The 23,711-nt window shown below is 45.1% G+C and overlaps 1 long non-coding RNA gene across 1 annotated transcript; it reads left to right on the top strand.

Annotated features, from left to right (window-relative positions):
- The first annotated feature begins 12,614 nt into the window (after positions 1–12,614).
- On the top strand, positions 12,615–22,738 carry LOC125960400 (uncharacterized). The gene is made up of 3 exons (XR_007469999.1): positions 12,615–16,028; positions 16,549–21,231; positions 22,080–22,738. It is a non-coding gene; the product is annotated as an uncharacterized LOC125960400 (long non-coding RNA).
- Positions 22,739–23,711: the final 973 nt, after the last annotated feature.

Raw genomic sequence — 23,711 nt, 5'->3', positions numbered from 1 at the left:
TGTTCTTTCCCTCCTCTTCCTCCTGCCTTTCCCAGCCCGTTTAAATTAGTATTCCCATTAAAGATGTTTAACAACGTACAGTAAGCCCCCTACATACGAACGAGTTCTGTTCTGAGAGCACATTTGTAAGTCCAGTTTGTTCGTAAGTCCAACAAAGTTAGCCTAGGTACCCAACTAACACAATCGGCTATATAGTACTGTACTGTGATTGGTTTATAATACTTTTCACACAATACATAAAAAACAAACACAAAAGAATAAAACATTTTTAATCTTATGGTACAGTACCTTGAAAAGTACAGTAGTCCAGCACGACTGCTGGCACATGGGCTGGCACTGAGTGAACAGGCAGGAAGAGTTACTGACTGGAGGAGGGAGAGGAGGTGGGAGATGGTAGAGCTGAAGGGTCGCCAGCAACAGGAGACGGAGGAAGCTGCAGTTTCACTCACGGCTGGCTGATGTTGGGGGACCGCACCTTCACAGATTGAAGGCTCGTGTGTAGGGGCCTTACTGTAATTCTTTTCAGTGGTATCATCAGTCATTCACAATCCTCCCGGAACTCCCCCTTTGCTAGAGGAAGACAGCACCCCCCCATCATCCACCTTACTCTGTAGATGACGCGTGCTGTGGTTAGTTTTGTTATTGGCAGAATGAGCCTGCGGGAACTCACGTGGTACATCTCCCTAACGCCAGGCCCATCCCTCAGACACGAAGACCCTTTTTTTTTATTTTTGGCTGTATTGGGTCTCTGTTGCTGCACGTGGGCTTTCTCTAGTTGCGGTGAGCAGGGACTATTTTTCGTTGTGGTGCACAGGCTTCTCATTGCTGTGGCTTCTCTTGTTGCAGTACGCAGGCTCAGTAGTTGTGGCTCGCGGGCTCTAGAGCGCAGGCTCAGTAGGTGTGGCGCATGGGCTTAGTTGTCCCAAGGCACATGGGATCTTCCTGGACCAGGGATCGAACCCATGTACCCTGCATTGGCAGGCGGATTCTTAACTTCTGTGCCACCAGGGACGTTCCCAGGACCCTTGGTTTTAAACCCCTTGTTTTTAAAGGTGCTGTTTTGACCTTCTTAGACTGACAATCTTCTTAAACATTAAAATAATTATGTAATACTCAAATAATTCAAGAGAATGTGAGATGAGTATGTATGTGTGTATATACATGCACATACACACGTTATGTAACATAGCAGCATAATGAACTCTGGGAATATACCACCCAACCTAAGAATTAGAACATCACCAATATGATGGGTGTAAAAATGTAATACCAGAAATGTTAAGGACACTCATCATTTCTTGCTACTTTTGGTGTCTGTGGACTGAGAAAACAAACTATACTAGTGACCAAAACAGCTACTACACGTTTCATAAAACATTTATTTACTTATTTATTTTAGAGATTACAGCTCCATTTTCATGCATTTGAAAAACAGTCGACCGCTACGTGGGGTCTGCACATAGTGGAGACCTGAAGCTTCATCACTGAACACACCATGGGTCACCGGGTGAGTTTTCCTCACCTCTGAGATGGGAATCATGATAGTGTCTATGTCACAGGATTAAATGATAAATTATTATGTGTGAAGTACTTAACGCAGTGCATCGCACATAGCAAGCAGATGAGCGGTAATGAGTGTGTGTGCTGTGTTTTATTTGTTCAGCCTGTTGATTGCTGGAGTGTGGAAATGGAAGACCCCACAGTTCCCAGCGCTCAGGTTGCAAGCTACTGAGTGGTCTGGACAGGGGTTTGAGCCATTGTTTCCAGAGTAGTGCTTCTTCCTGATGTTAAATCACATCTGTATTTTTTTCTCTTTAACGCTCAATGACGAACCTGACTATCTAATATACTAGCTCTGATATCTTGTCATTCCAGCAAGTCTGGGAGCCTTGTGAAGGTAAAGACTTGGTCTTAATATTTCCCTGGGCTCCACTGTCATCTGAGCTCCGTGGGGTGAGGAGGTTGGGATATTTGGTGGTTGTCCCGCTGAAAGAAAGTCGTTTTTCCCTTCTTTTAAAAAATAAAGTCTAATTTCCTGCTTCAGACTAATATATATTTTTGTTTTGCTTCTCGGGGCAATAAAAAGTAGCCCCAGTCTTCATCCTTCTGCGTTTGTGGATGAACTGAAATTCGGATTTGGCCTCATTCATGGGAGGGTCCAGTAGCCAATTGCCTATTTCAGCATTGTTTTCAGCCTCCCCAAAGTTGTGTGTGATCAAAGATCCCATGTTTGTCCGGGTCATCATAGCTAATTAGCATAACTAGAACTAGGATTGCCTTTTGGGAAAAATCTTGCCCTGCATCATCCTCAGTGGAGAGTAAATGTGTATTTAATATGGTAAATAAATCGTGCTCTGCAGTGACCTCAGGAACAACCCAGCAGCTCTTACTACTGAGACATTAAGAAATTATTGTTCCTTCAGTATAATATCAAACTTCTGTTAAGTGGTCTGCTGATACTTGTAAACGATTAAATTGTAATAATAATAAAAAAAAACTTGTATGAAAGTTCAGATTTACTCTTGTATCCCAGAAGTCCCTTCTGAGTTGGTAACATCAAGCTTTAGTCAAATATTGACTTTAATATTTACCGTTTCAGCATTTAGCCAAAACGTGTACTCAGAGCACCTCTGAGTTTACCCCTTCCCGTGGGCCCTGCAGGTGGGTTGCTCAGCAGCCCTTCTCTCCAGATCAGCCTCCTCCAGGGGAACTATTCTGGTATTTCCTTGGGCTGACTGCCTCAGCTTTAATTTCCTCCTGGGTTTCTGGAAGCCCTAGCCAGGGTGGGAGTACTCATCCAGATTCCTGCACAGACCAGACAGAGAGAGTCTCACACACCTTCGTGGAGGGGTAAGGGGTGTCTATTTTTCTTAAAGGGGCTCTGGATTTGCCACGGGCTTCACTGGTCAAGCACTTGACCTCCCAGCTATCCCCTTCCTTTCCCGTGGAGAACAGCCCTCAGCCCCTGTCCTCAAGATGTGCGCCCACTGATGCTTGTCGCCATTACTTCCTGTAAGTGGCCAGTTGGTGCAAAGCTGTTTATTGAGTGGGTCGGGAGGCTTTGAGCCACGGAGTGGGTGGCGGCTGCTGGGGCCATAGGGCATGGGCCGACGTGCTTTGGCCGCAGGCTCTCGGTCCCTTGGGGTCCTGGGGCCGAGAGTCGGGAGCGCACCCGCGCTGGGCACTGAACTCAGGACTGTAGGGCAGTACTGCACTTGCCCTCGGTGACAGCCCTCCCTGTGGCTTCGGATTTGTTCCCAGAGCAGGTGCTGAGTTGAGTGGGCAAGGCCGCCTGCGCGCTGGCGAGGGTCGCCGGGCTCAGGCCCGGGCTGTGGGCGCGGCTGCCCCGAACTCCTGCCCCAGGGACGCGGCCGCAGGCGGCTCTCGGCCCTGGACGGAGGGACGGGGGACTCAGGGACGGAGGGACTCAGGGACGGAGCTCGGTCTCATCAGCCGGAGCCGGGCCTGCGCCTGAGGCTTCTCTGGGGGCTCGGGGCTGGGTCGCCGAGGGCCTTGTGCGCGCCCCGGCCTCCGTGCCCGCTGGTGCCCTCTGGGGGCCCCGGAGCGGCTGCCTGGCACGGCTGCCTGGCACGCGAGAGGGGCTCAGTAGACTCGGGAAGAAGACAATTCCGGAAGGACAGTGGCCCGCCCAAGGCCCCGCCCCGGCGAGGTGGCCAGCGAGGCCCGCTCCCCGGCGGCCGGTCTTCGGAGAACTCGTGTGACCGGGTCACCCGCCCCGAGCGCAGGACACCTTCCCGGCCGGCGGGGAGAGCGCGTGCCCGCGGGGGACGCGCAGCCAGGCGCACACCCGGTTCTCGGCAGCAGGGCCTGCTTTTCCGCCCAACTCTTTGCACCTTAGTTTTTGCTTGTACCTGTGTCATTGGGATAATATCAGCGGCCGGCTCTTTGGGAGCTTTTATACGTACTGCTCTCGGTCTTCACCCCCCCGTCCCCTCCCACCCCCTCCCCGCTTCTCGCCTTCTCCGCCCCCTGGAATCCGGCGTATGGGCACGTGACCTGATGTTTGAACCGCGATTTTGGTTAAGACCGAGCTTGATCAAACATACCGGGTTCATTTTTATCTAAGAAGAAGAGACATATTGATTGAGCACCTGCGAGGCCGCCGGGTCAGCCCGAGGGACTGTGGGTGCGTCGTCTGTGAGGCTGTCGTAGCCCCTTATGGCATAGACACGGAGAAGTGAGAGCAAAGGAGAGACTGCGGCTGTCGGTCTGCTTCAAAGTGCAGGGCGGTCGGGTGTGTGGCGGGGAAAGTGTTCTGGGAAGGCCTCACAGAGACCCAGAGCTTGAGGAAGCTCTTGAAAATGGGTAATATCTTATTTGTTTATTTTTTAAAAAGATATAACATCACGAGTGAAATAATGTCACTTGCAGCAACATGGATGGACCTAGAGATTATCATACTAAGTGAGGTAAGTCAGACAGAGACAAATATATGATATCACATATGTGGAATCTAAAAAAATGATACAGATGAACTTATCTACAAAATAGAAATAAACTCACAGACATGCAAAACAAATTTAAGGTTACCAAAGGGGAAAGGGGGTGGGAGGGATAAATTAAGAGTTTGGGATTAACAGCTACACACTATTATATAGATAACCAAAAAGAACCTATTGTATAGCACAGGGAACTATCCTCAATATCGTCTAATAACCTATAATGGAAAAGAATCAGAAAAAGAATATATATATATATATATATATATATACACACACACACACACATACATCTAACGAATCACTTTGCTGTACCCCTGAAACTAATACAACATGGTAAATCACCTATACTCCAGTAAAAAAAATTTTTTAAATAAAAAATTTAAAAAGATATAACGGGCTTCCCTGGTGGTGCAGTGGTTGAGAGTCCGCCTGCCGATGCAGGGGACACGGGTTCGTGCCCCGGTCCGGGAAGATCCCACATGCCGCGGAGCGGCTGGGCCCGTGAGCCATGGCCGCTGAGCCTGCACGTCCGGAGCCTGTGCTCCGCAACACGAGAGGCCACAGCGGTGAGAGGCCCGCGTACTGCAAAAAAAAAAAAAAAAAAAAAAAATAGATATAACAATAAATGTATAGCTTGATAAAGTTTTACATAGGTATGTACCCCCCTAACTACCAGATCAAGAAACAGAACTCGTCAGCACCCCAACAGTCTCCTGCATGGCCCCTCCCGGGCAGTAACCATCCCCAAGAGTAACTGCTATTCCTACCTCTCCCAATAGATTAGTTTTGTCTGTTTTTGAACATCATTCAGAAGGAATCATGCAGTATATACTTTCTGTGACCGGCTTCTTTCATTCCACATGACGTCTGTGAAATTCATCCACTGTCTTGCATATAGGAGTAGTTCATTACCTTCCCTTGCTATATAATACTCGATTGTGTGAATATACCACAGTTTACGTGTCCATTCTGTTGATGATACTGGGGTTGTTTCCAGTTTTGGGCTATTACGAATAAAGCTTCTTATGCACATTCTTGTACATGACTTTCAGTGGACATAAATGCTCATTTCAGTTTGGTATATACCTAATAAATGGAACTGCTGGGTCACAGGGTTTTTCTTATATTTAGCTTTAGCAGATACTGCCAGTTTTCCAGAATCAGGGTGTCAAGTTACACTCCCACCAAGAGTGTATGAATTCCAAGTTGCTGGACATTCTTACCAAAATATGGTATTGTCAGTACTTTTAATTTTATCCCATCAGGGGGATGTAGTGCTATGTAATTTATATTCGTTGATAGTTAATGAACACATTTTCATATACTTATTGGCTATCTGGGTATAGCCTCATTTGTGAAGTACTTACTCAAGTCTTTCGGCCTATTAAAAAAATTGTATTGTCTATCTTTTTGTTATTAATTTGTGGAATTTCTTTATATATTATAGATAAGATTTGCTTTGACAGATACATTGCAATAATCTTCTGGTCTGTGGCATGGCTTTTCACTCACATAATGGTATATTTTTTTAATGTTTTGTTTGTTTGTTTGTTTTTTTTTGCGGTACGCGGGCCTCTCACTGTTGTGGCCTCTCCGATTGCGGAGCACAGGCTCCGGACGCGCAGCCTCAGCGGCCATGGCTCACGGGCCCAGCCGCTCCGTGGCATGTGGGATCTTCCCAGACCGGGGCACGAACCCATGTCCCCTGCATCGGCAGGCGGACTCTCAACCACTGCGCCACCAGGGAAGCCCTTTAATGTTTTTTAAATTGAAGTATAGTTGATTTACAATATTGTGTTAATTACTGCTGTATAGCAGAGTGATTCAGTTATGCATATATGTACATTCTTTTTCATATTCTTTTCCATTCACATAATGGTATTTCTTGATGAACATTTTAATTGAGTTCAATTTATTAATCTATTTTTTATGGTTAGAGATTTTCTTTAATAGACTTTATTTTTTAGAGCAGTTTTAGGTTCAAAGCAAAACTGAGCAGAGGCACAGAGATTTCCCACATACCCCCTGCCCCCACGCAGGCATAGATCGCCCCCCACACCATTAACAACATCCCTCATCAGAGTGGTACAATGTTACAATCGATGAATCTACTTCCACACATCAAGGGCACCCAAGGTCCCTAGTTTATATTAGGGTTCACTGTTGGTGTGGTACTTTCTGTGAATTTGTACAAATTTATAATGATGTGTATCTATCATTATAGTATCATGCAGAGTAGTTTTACTGTCCTAAAAATCCTCTGTGTTCTGCCTATTCATCCCTCTCCTCCCCGCTAACCCTGGGAAACCCCTGATCTTTTTACTGTCTATAGTTTTGCCTTTTGCAGAATGTCATGTAGCTGGACCCACACAGTCTGCAGCCTTTTCAGACTGGCTTCTTTCGCTTAGTCTTATGCATTTCAGGTTCCTCCATGTCTTCTCACAGCTGGACAGCTCCTTTCTTTTTAGTGCTAAATAATATTACGTTGTCTGGATGTACCACAGTTTATACATTCACTACGGAACATTTCGGTTGCTTCCAAGTTTGGAAATTATGAATAAAGCTGTTTTAAACAGCTGTGTGCAGGTTTTCGTGTGGACATAGTTTTTGACTCCTTTGGGTAAATACCAAGGAGTATAATTGCTGGATTGTATGATGAGTATATGTTTAGTTTTGTAAGAAACTGCCGAGCTGTCTTGCAAAGTGTTCGTCTTGCATTTTCCCACCAGCAACAAATAGGAAATCTCCTTCCTGTTGCTCCACATCCTCGTCAGCATTTGGTGTTGTCAGTGTTCTGGATTTTGGCCATTCTAATGGGTGTGTAGTGGTACCTCATGGCTGTTTTCATTTGGTTTTCCCTGATGACATATGATGTGGAGCATCTTTTCATATGCTTATTTGTCACCTGTATATCTTCTCGGTGAGGTGTCAAGATCTTTTTTTAAAAATATATTTATTTATTTTGGCCTCACTGGGTCTTAGTTGCAGCATGCATGTGGGACCTAGTTCCCCAACCAGGGATTGAACCCCGGCTCCCTGCATTGGGAGCACGGAGTCTTACTCACTGGACCACCAGGGAAGTCCCAAGGTGTCAAGATCTTTGTCCCATTTTTTTGATGAGATTGTTTGTTTTTTTACTGTTCTTTTTAAAAAATAAATTTATTTATTTATGTTTATAAATTTTTTTTTTTTTTTTTTTTGCGGTACGCGGGCCTCTCACTGTTGTGGCCTCTCCCGTTGCGGAGCACAGGCTCCGGACGTGCAGGCTCAGCGGCCGTGGCTCACGGGCCCAGCCGCTCCGCGGCATGTGGGATCTTCCCGGACCGGGGCACGAACCCATGTCCCCTGCATCAGCAGGCGGACTCTCAACCACTGCACCACCAGGGAAGCCCCTATGTTTATAAATTTATTTATTTTATTTTATTTTTTTTGGCTGTGTTGGGTCTTCGTTGCTGCGCACGGGCCTTCCCTAGCTGTGGAGAGCAGGGGCTACTCTTCGTTGCAGTGCACGGGCTTTTCATTGTGGTGGCTTCTCTTGTTGCGGAGCTCGGGCTGTAGGTGTGTAGGCTTCAGTAGTTGTGGCGCACGGGCTCAGTAGCTGTGGCTTATGGGCTCAGTAGTTGTGGCTCACGGGCTCAGTAGTTGTGGCACAGGGGCTTATTTGCACCACGGCATGTGGGATCTTCCCAGACCAGGGATTGAACCCGTGTCCCCTGCATTGGCAGGCAGATTCTCAACCACTGTACCACCAGGGAAGTCCCTACTGTTGGGTCTTAAGTGTTCTTTGTATATTTTGGATAACAGTCCTTTATTTGATGTGTCTTTTGCAAATATTTTCCCCCAGTCTTTGGCTTATCTTTTTACTTTCTTGACACTGTCTCTTGTAGAGCAGACTTTTTTTTTAAAGTCTTTATTGAATTTGTTACAATATTGCTTCTGTTTCTTACGTTTTGGTGTTTTGGTGGTGAGGCATGTACCGAGGCATGTAGGATCTTAGCTCCCCGACCAGGGATCAAACGCACACCCCCTGAATTGGAAGGTGAAGTCTTAACCACTAGACCACCAGGGAAGTCTCCGACATCTTTAATTTTAATGACGTCTAGCTTATCAATCCATTTTTTCATGGATTGTGCCTTTGGTGTTGTATCTAAAATATCATTGCCAAGTTCAAGTTCATCTAGATTTTCTCCTATGTTATCTTCTAGGAGTTTTATAGTTCGGGATTTTACATTTAGGTCTGTGATCTATTTTGAGTTAATTTTTGTGAAAAGTGTAAGATCTGTCTAGATTCATGTTTTTGCATGTGGATGTCCAGGTAGTTCCAGCACCATTTGTTGAAAAGAGTAGCTTGGCTCCACCGTAGTGTCTTTGTCAAAAATCAGTTGACTATATTTATGTGGGTCTGTTTCTGGCCTCTCTTTTCTGTTCCAATGATCTATTTTTCTATTCTGTTGTCTTGATTACTGCCACTTTATACTAAGTCTTAAAGTCAGGTAGTGTTAATCCTCCAGCTTTGTTCTTCTCCTTCAATATTGTGTTGGCTATTCTGGGTCTTCTGCCTCTTCAGATAAACTTTAGAAGTTTGTCAATATCAACAAAATAACTTGCTGGGATTTTGATTGGGATTGTATTGAATCTATACACCAAGTTTGGAAGAACTGACATCTTGACAGTTTTGAGTCTTCATATCTATGAACGTGAAATATCTCTCCGTTTATTTAGTTCTTTGATTTCCTCCGTCAAAGTTCTGTAGTTTTCCTCATATAGATCCTTGTACATATTTTGTTAGATCTATACCTAAGTATTTCATTTTGCTTTTGGATTTTCTACATAGGTGATCATGTCATCTGTGAACAAAGAGTTTTATTTCTTTCTTCTCAGTCTTGGGTTAGTGATTTTGCATGTGTGTCTTGTTTAAAAAAATCTTTGCTTATTCCATGGTCATGAAGATATTCTCTTTTTTGTTTTTACTTTTCAAAATGGACGCTTTTTTGTTTTACTTTCACGTTTAGGTCTATGATCCATCTCAGATTAAAATTTACATATAGAGCGAGGATTGAGGTTTATTTTTTTTCGTACGGATGTACATTGACCCAGTACCATTTATTGAAAGACTATCCTTTCCCCACTGAACTGTGGTGGCTCCTTTGTCGTCTATCATGTGTGACCATATATTTATGCCTGTTGTGGACTCTTTTTTTTAAAATGTTTTTTAACAATTTTTATTTAATTTTTTTGGCTGCGTTGGGTCTTCGTTGCTGCGTGCGGGCTTTCTCTAGTTGCGGAGAGCAGGGGCTACTCTTTATTGTAGTGTGCGGGCTTCTCATTGCAGTGGCTTCTCTTATTGTGGAGCACGGTCTCTAGGCTTGCGGGCTTCAGTAGTTGTGGCACATGGGCTCACTAGTTGTGGCACATGGGCTTAGTTGCTCTGCGGCATTTGGGATCTTCCCGGACCGGGGATCAAACCTGTGTCCCCTGCATTGACAGGTGGATTCTTAACCACTGCACCATCAGGGAAGCCCCTGTTGTGGACTCTTCTGTTCCATTGGTCTGTTAATTATCCTTGTGCCAATAACTTGGCGTCTTAGTTGCTGTAGCTTTAAAATAAGTTTTGAAATCCAGTTTTGTCCTTCTGTTTCAAGATCGCCTTGACTCTTCTAGGTTCTTTGATTTTCTGTATACATTTTAGAATCACCTTGTAAATGTCGTTAAAGAAATCTAGGATTCTGACTGGGATTCCATTGAATTTACACATCAAATTAGGGAGATTTGACATCTCAAAGTATGGAGACTTCCAGTCCATGAACATGATCTATTCTTCCATTTTTATTGGTATTCTTTCATTTTTTTCCACAATGTTTTATGTTTTATATTTTTCAGTATAGAGGCCTTGTGCATCTTTTATTAGATTCATTCCTAGGTATTTTTTAGTTTGGGTGCTCTTTTTTTTTTTTTTTCTATACTGCAGGTTCTTATTAGTCATCGATGTTATACACATCAGTGTATACATGTCAATCCCAGTCGCCCGATTCAGCACACCACCATCCCCACCCCACCACGGTTTTCCCCGCTTGGTATCCATACATTTGTTCTCTGCATCTGTGTCTCCGTTTGGGTGCTCTTATAAATGCTATTTTCGAAAGTTTATTTTCTAACTGTTTATTGCCAGCATATAGAATGCACTTGATTTATTTGTTTTTATTTATTTTAATTGTGGTAAAATATACATAACATAAAATTTATCATTTTAACCATTTTTAGGTGTATAATTCAGGGGTACTAAGTACTTCAAGTTGTTGTACAGACATTCAATTGATTTCTTTTTGGTAACAGCCTTACTGAGATAGAATTCAGACACCATATAATTCACCCATTTAAAGTGTAGAATTCAGGGAATTCCCTGGTGGTCCAGTGGTTAGGACTCAGCCCTTTCACTGCTAAGGTCTGGGTTCGATCTCTGGTCGGGGAACTAAGATCCCGCAAGCCACACAGTGCAGACAAAAGTGTACAATTCAGTGGCTTTTCGTATATTCACAGAATTGTGCAACCACCACTACAATCCATTGTAGAGCATCTTCGTCACCCCGTAAAGAAATCTTGTACCTTTTAGCTATCATCTCCCAACCATCCTCAGCGCCCAGCCCTTGGCGACCACGAATCCACTTTCTGCCCATCTATCCCCCACCCCACTTTTTTAGACTTAATTTTTATTGGACTATAGTTGACTTACAATGTTGTGTTAGTTTCAGGTGTACAGCGAAGTGAATCAATTATACATATACATATATCTGCTCTTTTTTAGATTCTTTTCCCAAAGAGGTCATTACAGAGTATTGAGTAGAGTTCCCTGTGCTGTACAGTAGGTTTACCCCCTTCTTAGCTCACAGGTATTTAAGAGTTTGAAAGAATGGCTAGAGCTTCATCTCTAGGCATGAGTAAAGCTTTCAGAATTCCTGCAGACATCTTACCTGCTCCTGGACTTCCATTGGTCTTTTAGACACTAGTATTGTTTTGTTGATCTGCCTGCTTTTTAGCTCTTTTTCTTTCTTCTGTTCTGTTTCTTACTCATGAAAGAAAGAGGTGTATATGTGACACCCGCCACGCTCCCTCTCAGGACCTCAAGGCGAACAAAGCTGCTTCTCCCGTTGGTGGCTTCTTCCAGCCCCTTCTGGAAGTGTGCCTTTCCCTGGGCCATTCAGCTGCTGCTTGAAAACACCTACCTTTCCCCGTTCCTATTCTCCAATTTTTCTTTCTCTCATGCAAGTGATTTTTAAAATCAGCACTACTGAGGTATAATTTACATGTGCTAAGTCCACCACTTTTAAGCGGATAGTTCAGTGAGTTTTGACAAACGCCCATAGCCATGCAACCACGACAACAATCAGGATGTAGAACATTTCCTAAATTTATCCCCCAGAGTTCACTTACGCACCTTCACAGTTAATCCCTAGCAACCCTCCTCCCTGGGCCCTGGCACCCACTGATCCATCTCTTTTTATAGTTTTGCCTTTTCTAGGATGCCATGTGAAAGAATTATGCAGGGTGTCTCTTCTGTGTCTGGTTTCTTTCACTTAGCATAATGCTTCTGAGTTGTACCTACGTTGTGGTGTGGATGTTGTCGTCTGCATTGCTAATTTGCTCTTTGTTTATTACTGAATAGTATCACGTTGTGTGGATGTACCACAGTTTGATGATCTATTCACCAGGTGAGGTTTTGGGTTGTTTCCAGTTTGTGGCTACTAGGAACAAAGCTGCTAGAACATTCTTGTACAAATCTTTTTTTGGAGATATGTTTTCATATTGTGTGTATACCTAGGAGCAGGACTGCTAGGTCCCATGGTAACTATATGTTTGACTTCATAAAGAACTGCTAAGCTGTTTTCTAAGTTGGTTGTACCCTTTTGTACTTCCACCAGCAATGGATGAGAGTTCCATTTGCCCTGCATCCCTGCCAACACTGACTGGTCTTTTAACCATTCTAGGGGTTATGCAGTAAAATATCATTGTGGTTTTATTTTTTTTTTTTAATTTAATTTAATTTTTTTTTTTTTTTGTGGTACGTGGGCCTCTCACTGCTGTGGCCTCTCCCGTCGGGGAGCACAGGCTTCGGACGCGCAGGCCTAGCGGCCATGGCTCACGGGCCCAGCCACCCCGCGGCATGTGGGATCTTCCCGGACCGGGGCACAAACCCGTGTCCCCTGCATCGGCAAGCGGACTCTCAACCACTGCGCCACCAGGGAAACCCCCTAATTTAATTTTTAATTGAAGTATAGTTGATTTACAATATTGTGCCAATCTCTGCTGTACAGCAAAGTGACTCAGTTATACACATATATTCTTTTTTTAATATTCTTTTCCATTCTGGTTTATCACAGGATATTGACTATAGTTCCCTGTGCTATACAGTAGGGCCTTGTTGTTTATCCATCCTACATATAACAGTTTACGTCTGCTCATCCCAAACTCCCAGTCCTTCCCTCCCCCACCCTCTCCCCCTTGGCAACCACAAGTCTGATCTCTATGTCTGTGAGTCTGTTTCTGTTTCATAGATAGATTCATTTGTGCCATATTTTAGTTTTCACATATGAGTGATATCATGTTATTTGTCTTTCTCTTTCTGACTTACTTCCCTTTGTATGATAATCTCCAGCTGCATCCATATTGCTGCAAATGGCATGATTTCATTCTTTTTTATGGCTGAGTAGTATTCCATTGTATATATGTATGACATTTTCTTTATCCATTCTTTTTTAAAAAAACTTTATTGAAGTATAGTCGCTTTACAATATTGTGTTAGTTTCTACTGTACAACAAAGTGAATCAGCTCTACTTATACATATATCCCCTCTTTTTCGGATTTCCTTCCCATTTAGGTCACCACAGAGCACTGAGTAGAGTTCCCTGTGCTGTACAGTAGGTTCTCATTAGTTATCTATTTTATACATAGTGTCAATAGTGTATATAGGTCAATCCCAATCTCACACCCCCCCTTCCCTCTTGGTGTCCATATGTTTGTTCTGTACATCTGTGTCTCTATTTCTGCTTTGTAAATAAGATCATCTATACCAATTTTTTCAGATTCCACATATATGCATTAAAATACCATATTTGTTTTTCTCTTTCTGACTTACTTCACTCTGTACGACAGTCTCTAGGTCCATCCACGTCTCTACAAATGACCCAGTTTCATTCCTTTTTATGGCTTAGTAATATTCCATTGCATATATGTACCACATCTTCTTTATCTACTCCTCTGTTGATGGACGTTTAGGTTGTTTCCATGTTCTGGCTATTGTAAATAGTGCTGCTATGAATATAGGGGTGCATGTATCTTTTTGAATTATAGTTTTGTCCAGGTATATGTCCAGGAGTGGGGTTGCTGGATCATATGGTAATTCTATTTTTAGTTTTCTGAGGAACCTCCACACTGTTTTCCATAGTGGTTGCCGTAACTTACATTCCCACCCCCAGTGTAGAAGTGTTCCCTTTTATCCACACCCTCTCCAGCATTTGTTATTTGTAGACTTTTTAATGATGGCCATTCTGACCAGTGTGAGGTGGTTCCTCACGGTAGTTTTGATTTGCATTTCTCTAATAATTAGTGATGTTGTGCATCTTTTCAGGTGCCTACTGGCCATCTGTATGTCTTCTTTGGAGAAATGTCTGTTAAGATCTTCTGCCCGTTTTTTGATTGGGCTGTTTGTTTTTGTGTTGTTGAGTTGTATGAGCTGTTTGCATATTTTGGAGATTAAGCCCATGTCAGTCACATCATTTGCAAATACTTTTTTCCATTCCATTGGTTGTCTTTTCTTTTCTTTTTTTTTTTTTGTGGTTTCCTTTGTTGCGCAAAAGCTTGTAAGTTTGATTAGGTCCCATTTGTTTATTTTTGTTTTTATTTCTATTGCCTTGGGAGACTGACCTAAGAGCACATTGGTACGATTTATGTCAGAGAATGTTTTGCCTATGCTTTCTTCTAGGAGTTTTATGGTGTCCTGTCTTATGTTTAAGTCTGTAAGCCATTTGGGTTTATTTCTGTGCATGGTGTGAGGGTGTGTTGTAACTTCATTGATTTGCAGACAGCCGTCCAGCTTCCAAGCAGCACTTGTTGAAGAGACGGACCTCCTTTTGAGGCACCGCCCCGGTTCTGCACCCTGGCTTGCACGGACATGGGGCCAGTAGGAGCCCACAGGTGTCCCACCAACACGTCAGCCCAATTTGTCTCTTTAGACAGCTCAGCAGCACCCCCAGTCTCCAACTCATTTTTCTGCCTCCCCTTCCTCCTTTTTTTTCGGGCGGGGGGGGGGGGGCGGGGGGAGGGGAGGGAAGGTGTCTGTGGTCCAGACAGTGCCTCTCATTGCCAGGAGAGGGCAGCAGTCACCTCCCCTTCCCACAGGTGCACCCTCCGCTCGATCTAGGATTGCGTCACTTTTCCAAAGGCCACTGAGTGCCCACTAGGTGCCAGGCTCTGCGCTGGGCGCTGGGGATGCCAAGCTGACTCCCCTCTCTGGAGGAATCCGTGGTCTAAAAGAGTGAGTCAGCCACAGAAACACAGAAGTGCCGAACAGTGGGGTGAGGCGCTCAGGCAGAAGGCTCCCCCGGGAACTCCAGACTCCCAAGGAGGGGTGGGGAGAGAAGGGGCCCTAGGAGAAGCCTCATAGGAGAAGATGCTTGAACGGAGTGTTGCAAGAGGATAGTTTTTTTTGCAGGGTACACGGCCTCCAGGAAGGGCATCCCAGGAAGCGGAACTGAAACCGCAGGACTCAGATGGGATTTCAACCCATGGGCCGGGACTCCAACCCAGCCAAGACTCAGACTGGGACTTGAATCCACTGTCTTTTAATTGAAATCGCATACCTGGTCTCAGGACTTAACAAAGCTCAGGTTCTCACGACAGAAAGAATTCAGTGAGGGACAAAGTGGTAGGTAAGAAGTGGATTTAGAGAGATACACGTTCCATAGACAGAGTGTGGTCCATCTCAAAAGGCAAGACTGGCCCTGGGAAAAACACAGTCTACAGAGTGTGGGCCACCTCAGAAGGCAAGAGACCCTGAAGTATGGGGTGGCTAGTTTTTATGGGCTGGGTAATTTCATAGGCCAACGAGTGGGAGGATCATTCCAACTATTTTGGGGAAGGGGCGGGGATTTCCAGGAGTTGGGCCACCGCCCACTTTTTGGCCATTTATGGTCGGCCTCAGAACTGTCATGGTGCTGGTGCGCATGTCATTTAGTTGCCAACGTGTTACAATGCACGTATGATGAGGCTCGAGGTCCGCTGGAAGTCTAATCTTCCGCCATCTTGGGCCTAATCGGTTCTAACCAGTTTATGTAGTAACCTCAATGGCTGTGTCATTCTTTTAAAGGTTGCGCCCTGCCCCCTTCCCTCGTGTTTCAGAACCAGGTGAACCTGACCCTCTATGGCCAGCTTAGCTGGAACAGAGGGTGCTGGGGAGGGTCAGGAAGACTCGGTAACTGGGACCATGGAGGGGTCCCTGTCTGCCGTGCCGGGGGGCCTGGGCCAGAGTCGTGGCGGAAACAGGAAGCCGTCACAGGGGTTTAACCAGGAAAGTAACACAATCAGATAAGCACTTTTAAAAAGTCCACTCTTGGGACTTCCCTGGTGGCCCAGTGGTTAAGACTCCACGCTAAAAAAAAAAAAAAAAAGGAGATAAAAGTGCCTGTGGGGAAGGGTTGAGGATGGAGGGAAGCTGGCATAGTGGGGAGGCCTTCCAAAGCCCTGGTGGAGGGTTTGAGAGGGGTGGAGGTGGAGGGGTAGGTCAGGGAGAGGAGGCACAGAGCAGGGAGACCGCTCATTAATTCATTCGTTCCATTTAATGAATATGGACTGAGAACCTGCTCCAGGCCAGCAGTACAGCAGTGACTAAGATGGGCAAGCCTCCTGAGCTCAGGGGACTTAACATTTTTTTTGGCCTTGCTGCCAAGCTTCTGGGATCTTAGTTCCCTGACCAGGGATTGAACCCGGGCCCACGGCAGTGAAAGCGCAGAGTCCTAACCACTGGACTGCCAGGGAAGTCCTGGGAGGAGTGGGAGGAGACATACAGTAAACAAATACGATCATTTCAGACAGCGATAGGTGCTACGCAGAAGGGAAAACAGAAGAATGTAATAGATTGTCGGGGACCAGGGTAAACCTCTCAAGAGGTGACATTGACATGTGAGCTGACCGGGAGGTGAGCACCCGGCTCGGGAGAGGACACGGTCAGAGCAAAGGCAAGAGGGTGTGGGGAAGTGTGGATGCCTGGAGGGTGGCGAGCAAGGACGGTGGCTGGGGGCCAGATGGATTCACCGCTCACAAGGTAAGGCAGGGACTCAGTCCACCAGGCCTCCAGTGGGTGGACGGACCCTCTGGCCTGGAGGGGCTGTACGTCTGGAGGAGCCTTCTTAGTCTTTGACAGGTGAGGCTTGGGTTTCTGGAAGGAGCTGGAGCTGGTCTGCGTCTGGATCGGTTGGTCACTGAGGCTCTGGGAAGAGGCTCCAAGCTCCAGGGCAGCAGTTGGTAAACTACAGCCCGGGAGGCCGAGTCCTGTATTCTGAGAACACAGCCGAGCTGCTTCATTTATGTATTGTCAGCGGTTGCACTGTCAAGATGGACAGTTGCCACAGAGACCGCATGGCCTGCAAAGTCTGAAACGTTTCCTCTCTCTGTGGAAAAGGTTTGGGAAGCCCCGCTCTACGCTGTGGCAGGCGGTTTTCTGGGACGTGGTTCAGGCCTGGCCTGGTCTGTATGTGCTGAGAAGGTAAGGCTGTGCTCCGAAGCCGCATCTCCAAAAGCTGACGTCCATCTCAGGTGCTGGAACTCTGCTTGGTCACGTGTGCGTAGTAGCGCACCATGACCGTGGGCTTGTGGTTCCAGTGGTCCCGTGAGTGTCTCTTAGCTTTCCTTGATCCACAGCTTTCTGCTTTCATCTCTCTTTTTTTTCTTCCTCGCAATTTATTTATTGAAGAAACTGGGTTGTTTCCCCGTATGTTGGGCTTTGCTGATGAGATCCTGAAGTTTCACGTGTGCCTCTGTTCGCTCCTAATTTACTGTAAATCAGCAGCTTGACCTAAAGGCTTCACGGGCTTTAGGTTAGATGGGGAGGGGCAGCAAAGACTATCCCAGATTCTTCCAACAGGAGGTGAGTAACGTCTGGGCTGGCTTTTAGTGTGTGTGTGATGTTAGTAGCTGTTAATTAATTATGGATTGAAAAATGGTATTATTGCTGTATCATTCCTTCTTCGTTTACTAGTTGGCATACTTCTCTAAAGAGATGCTGCCCCTTATATAAGCTCTTTTGTTACCCTGTGGTACAATTATTTAGAAAAGGCTGGATAATTGCTTGATTTGTTCTTTTTATTGACCATTTTCCAAATGAAGAGTTGTTTCGTATCCTTCAATGGCAACCAGTTTTTCTTTCTTTTTTTTTTTGGCGGCATTGGGTCTTCGTTGCTGTGCACAGGCTTTCTCCAGTTGCACTGAGCGGGGGCTACTCTTCGTTGCGGTGAGCGGGCTTCTCATTGTAGTGCCTTCTCTTGCTGTGGAGCACGGGCTCTAGGCGCGCGGGTTGTGTAGTTGTGGCGCACAGGCTTAGTTGCTCCGCGGCATGTGGGATCTTCCCGGACCAGGGCTCGAACCCGTGTCCCCTGCATTGGCAGACGGATTCTTAACCACTGCGCCACCAGGGAAGTCCCCAACCACTTTTTTTTTTTAACATCTTTATTGGAGTATAATTGCTTTACAGTGTTGTGTTAGTTTCTGCTGTATAACAAAGTGAATCAGCTATACGTATACATATATCCCCTCCCCCTTGGAATCTTGGTGTGGGTTTTGCTTTTTTGGTTTTTTTTGAATTTAGTGTGAAATTTATGAAGGCACTATTAGTATCAGTAAAATTATATAAATCGTATTTAATTAGTTCTGGCCCCAAAGTCTTCATCTTTTTCTTTTTCTTCTCCTCCTTCTCTTCCTTCATCTTCTTTTTCTTTCTTTCTTTCTTTTTTTTTCTTGCTATAGATTAAATTTAACTCCTTTCCAGGCTTGGAAATGAGCTGAACCCACTTAGTGCAAGCATCCTGAAATCCTCCCTTCCCATCATATTCCTGAGAGACTGGTGATGTGTTCTTGCCTAATGAAAGTGAATCCATAGTTTGGCATTGGTACTGCTACTTCTTCTCTGCTACTTTGTTCTTATATGTGATTTGTTTTAAAACCGTTTTGCATTATTAGACATTATTTGCAATTATAAAGATAAAAAGAAACATTTCAAGTATTAGCTTATTTGACCTCTTTGAAATGATCACATTTTCTTCCTCCAAATTCTTTTGGACCCACAGCCGCATTTCATATTGTTTCTACCCTATCCTGGCTGACTGTTCCTTTTCAATCTCACTTATGAAGTCCTCTGGCTCTGCTTCTGCTTTACTCATTTTAAGAATAAATTATTAAAAAAATAAATAAATTATTTTTGGTATAGGTACTATTTCCATATATTGCTGACCTTGGAGGGTCTCCTGGGGCAGTGGGGGGGGCAGCTGTGGCTCTCTCTGGGGTCAGAAAAGCTGGTGGCGGACATATCGGGGAGTATTTATCTGAGTAAACTCTTCCTGCTGGTCTTGGAGGGTCCCCTGGGGAGGCGGAGGGCGGCCAAGGCTCTCTCTGGGGTCACTAAAGCTGGTGGCGGAAATCTCAGGCAGTGTTCACCCACCCGAACTCCTGTTGCAGGCAAACATCCTGCTTGGGCACTTAGCACCCTGGGTGTGGTTTAAATTGCTTTTCTTTTTTTATGCAGACCTTGTGATCTGCTGTCATTTTTATATATTGTTGCTGGACTTAGTTTTCTATTTTTAGAAAAGAGTTTCACATCTATAGTCATGAGAAAGATTGGCCTTAATTTTCCTTTCTTGTACAATCTTTTTTAAGCTTCAGTATTAAGATTATGCTAATCTCATAAAAATGGGTTGAGGAATGTTCTTTTTTTATTTAATGGAAGAATTTGTGTATAATTGGCATTATGTTTTCTTTAAATGTTTAGTAGAAATTATTGATGAGGGACTTCCCTGGAGGTCCAATGGTTAGGACTCTGCTCTTCCACTGCAGGGGGCTCGGGTTTGATTCCTGGTCGGGGAACTAAGATCCCGCATGCTGCGTGGTGTGGCCAAAAAAAAAAAAAAAAAAAAGATCAATATTTATTGAGCTCTTACTATATGCCAGGCACTGTTCTATCTATATTGTCTCATGTAATGCTCCTAACAACCCTATGAGGGAGCTTCTACTGCTGCTGCTGCTGCTGTGAGTACAGTGATAATCATTATACAGGCGAGTAATAATAAGGCGTGTCTTTAGTGAAGATAAACCAGAATATCTAAATAAATAACCAAACCATCTGTGCTGGTAGTAAACTGAGCCCAGACTAAATCAACTTTCCATTTTTTTGTTTTCTGTTTTTCCTATCACTGTTAACCAAGGCTATGGGTATAGGTAACTGTAGTTTATAGTGAGCAGTTTTTCATAATCTTTTTTATTTTTCTGGCTTAAATCACTTTTTTAAAAAATTGGAGTATAACTGCTTTACAACGTTGTGTGAGTGTCTACTGTACAATGAAGTGAATCAGCTGTACGTATACCTATATCCCCTCCCTCTCGGACCTCCCTCCCCATCCCACCCATCTAGGTTGTCACAGAGCACCGGAGCAGAGCTTCCTCTGCCTTACAGCGTGTTCTCACTAGCTACCCATTTCACGCCTGGTAGTGTATGTATGTCAATCCTCATCGCCCAGTTCGTCCCACCCTCCCCTTCCCAGCCCTGTGTCAGAGTGAAGTAAGCCAGAAAGAGATTTTCATAATCTTACGGACGAGCACTGCACCCCCCTCACCACACCCCGGCCCCCAGCTCTCTCTCCAGCTCTCCCGCATAGAAGGCACTTTATGATCTCAAGGGGAAAGATGTGATCCAAAGGGCAGGATGAGATCTTGAAAGTTGATACCTAGTAGGATGTATCTGGTCTCTTTCGGTTCTCATGTTAATTTTTATTATGCTTATTTTACATATGCAGAAATAGAGTCTCCCGGAGGGAAGTGAATCGCCTAAGGATAAATTGCTAGGGAGGGCACGGTCTGAATCAGGAGCTTATACCTTGCAGAGATATTTATAGTTATGGTAGGTTCCTCAGAGCCCGCTGAAAGGGACATGAGATGTGATGTCTCAGGAAAGAACGTTATGGAGGCGCTCCAGGTTGCTAGTCAGGTGAGGACACCTCAGACATCTTCCTGGCTTCCAGCCGGGTAGGACCACCTCCATGGAGGTAGCTGGTTGGGCGCAGTCCCCTTGTGCCAGGAGGACGGGAAGAATTTCCAGTCAGCAGAGCACTACGTGGTACCGTCCATTCACAGCTCCAGGTCTGGCTCCCGTGTCCCTAATCTGAGCCGTTCCTTCCCCCCCGCACCCCCAGTCCAGCTTCAGTCCTCTCCGTAGATTCACTGCTCCTCTTCCCTTCTCTACCAGGGATCATTTTTCGCTGTATCATCTCCATTCTTCAACTTTCTTTCCTTCCCGAGCCCCCTCTCTCCTGTAGTTGTCAGCAGACAATATCTTACAAGCCCTCAAGTTGCTGGAAGTCAAAATCCTAAGTGACGAGATGGCATCTCCATTATGCCAGAAGGTGACAGCCATCGATGGTGACGAGCTCGTGCCTCTGGGTTGGGAGCTGTGGGGGAAGAAAGGACCCCAGCCCTGGAGTTCCTCTCCGGTGGATGATGACGTCTGATAGCTAGGTGGGACCTGGGATATGAGTATCTCAAGTTTCTAAACAGTTTGCTAGAGCTCGTGTCTTGTACCCGGAGCATCTCTCAGGAGCTGTGATGTAGGCAGAGTTGAAGATACAGGAATGAAGGGAAGGGGTGAGGCGGGAGGAATGAGATGGAAAGCGGGGAAGGATTTGGGGTATTGGCCCTCAGAGTTTACCTGGTCCTCAGACTGTGTCCAAACCCTCCTCCTGGGATGTTTTAGGCAGTCACCTTCGTCACCTTTGTTGTTGCAACTCAACGAATTGTCTCGATCTATTTACGAATCCACCCACCTGTCTGCTAGTGCACCTTTAGACTAAACATTCATGACATCCACCTGCCTATCCACATGTTTTTTGTACTTGCTTTTCTGACACTGGGTTCATCTGGTGTCTTGTTTTCTTGGTTAACTGCCTACCTAGGAGGTGTCTTTCTTCCAGTTTCCCAGCCTTCCTTGGCATGCCTGACTTCTGATCAAGACCCCTGACCTACCAGGGACTTTCCAAAGTTGCTTCTACAACCTACCCACCTTCCTGATGGTTCACTTACTGCTGCAGAGGAAGCTCTGTGCCCTGGAAACCCTAATCCCCGCTCCCACCCCAGCACACAATGCAGTGACTTTGCACACTTCTTGTCTGCCTGTCCTCTTGCACGCTCTAGGGGGCTCTTGCCCACCATCATTTGAAGGTATATGTTGGATGGGGTGGTAGGATGAGGTAGGTGAATTCTTGCCCTCTGGATAGAAGAGAATCACTTATTGACCAAAGCTGGTTCTCAGAAGCTGGGGGGTTCATCTTGGGGATTAGCCTTGGAATAGTCAGTCTTTCTTTTTACAGAAGCCAGAGGGAGACTTGGAGGGGATGTGTACTTCAGTCCTAATGGCGCTGGGGTCCCAGTCTCCAGGAATGTCATTGTCAAGCTGTGGGACAGATTGCATCTGCACGACCTGCCCCCAAGGAGCCTCCCGGTCGCCGTGGGGAAACTGAGCCTCGGCCAGGGTTAGTGGGAGAAGAGGACGGGGCAGCAGGGGGCGCTGTGTGGACTCTGGACTAGCTTCATCCTCCCAGCTCTCACTGGACATCTCCACTAAGTTCAGTCGTGGGCGTGTTTGGGGGAGGGGGGCAAGCCAGGATCCCTGTGGGCTGATGGGAACCCAGGAGACCAGGAATGGCTCAGTAGGGCATATTAGGGCATGGGAGACTGTGAGGCTGGGGAGAAGACTTGGAAACAGAGATGGAGAGAGAAAGCAGAATAGAAGCCCCCCATTCAAGAGTGGTGGGGAGGGCTTCCCTGGTGGCGCAGTGGTTGAGAGTCCGCTTGCCGATGCAGGGGACATGGGTTCGTGCCCTGGTCCGGGAAGATCCCGCATGGCGCGGAGCGGCTGGGCCCGTGAGCCATGGCCGCTGAGCCTGTGCGTCTGGAGCCTGTGCTCCGCAACGGGAGAGGCCACAACAGTGAGAGGCCCGCATATGGCAAAAAAAAAAAAAAAAAAAAAAAGCAAGACCCACCTATATACTACCTACAGAAAATACACTTCAAAGATAAAGATACAGATAGGTTACAAATAAAAAGGTTAAAAAAAAAAAAAGGATATACCATGTTAACCCTTTCAACAAAATGGCTGTTTTGGCTATATTAATATCAGACAAAGTAGATTTCAGAGCAAAGAATATCATCAAGTATAAAGAATGTTATTTTATAATGGTAAAGTGGTCAATGCATTAAGAGCACATGACAATGTTTATGTACCTAATAACAGAGCTTCAAAATATATAAAGCAAAAATCAATAGAACTATAAGGAGAAAGAGACAAATCCATAATTACAATCAGAGATTTCAGCACCCCTCTTTCAATTATTGATAGAACAAGTAGATGATTAGTAAGTAAAAGTAGGTGATCAGTAAGATTTGAACATATCAAACGACATAACAGGCACACAAATCAGAAAAGAAGTATAATTATTGTCTTTATTCACAGGCAACATGATCATCTGTGTAAAATATGAAATACTTAGGAACAAATCTGAAGAGAAGATAGGAGACACATGTACCTTGGTGACTACCAATCATTACTGAGATAAATTAAAGAAGACCTAAATAAATGGAAATACATGTAGTAGTCATGGATCAGAAGATTCAATCTGGATAAGATATCGGTTCTTCCCAAGTTGATCTATAGATTCAATGCAATCCTAATCAAAATTCCAGCAGGATTTTTTTTAAATATAGGAATTAACAAGCTGATTCTAGAATTCATATGGAAATGGAAATGCAAAAGACCCAACATACCCAAAACAGTTTAGAAAAAGAAGAAAGACATAAAACTACAACAATGAAGACAGTGTGATATTGGCATCAAGAAAGACAAATGGATCAATGGAACTGAATAGAGAATCCAGAGATAGATGTGGCTACACATGTACTGTCAACTGATTTTTGGCAAAGGTGAAAAGACAGTTCTTCGGAGA

Source organism: Orcinus orca, chromosome 11, assembly GCF_937001465.1.
Source record: "Orcinus orca chromosome 11, mOrcOrc1.1, whole genome shotgun sequence".
Classification (NCBI taxonomy): Eukaryota; Metazoa; Chordata; class Mammalia; order Artiodactyla; family Delphinidae; genus Orcinus; species Orcinus orca.
This window is presented reverse-complemented; position numbering and strand designations above follow the sequence as displayed.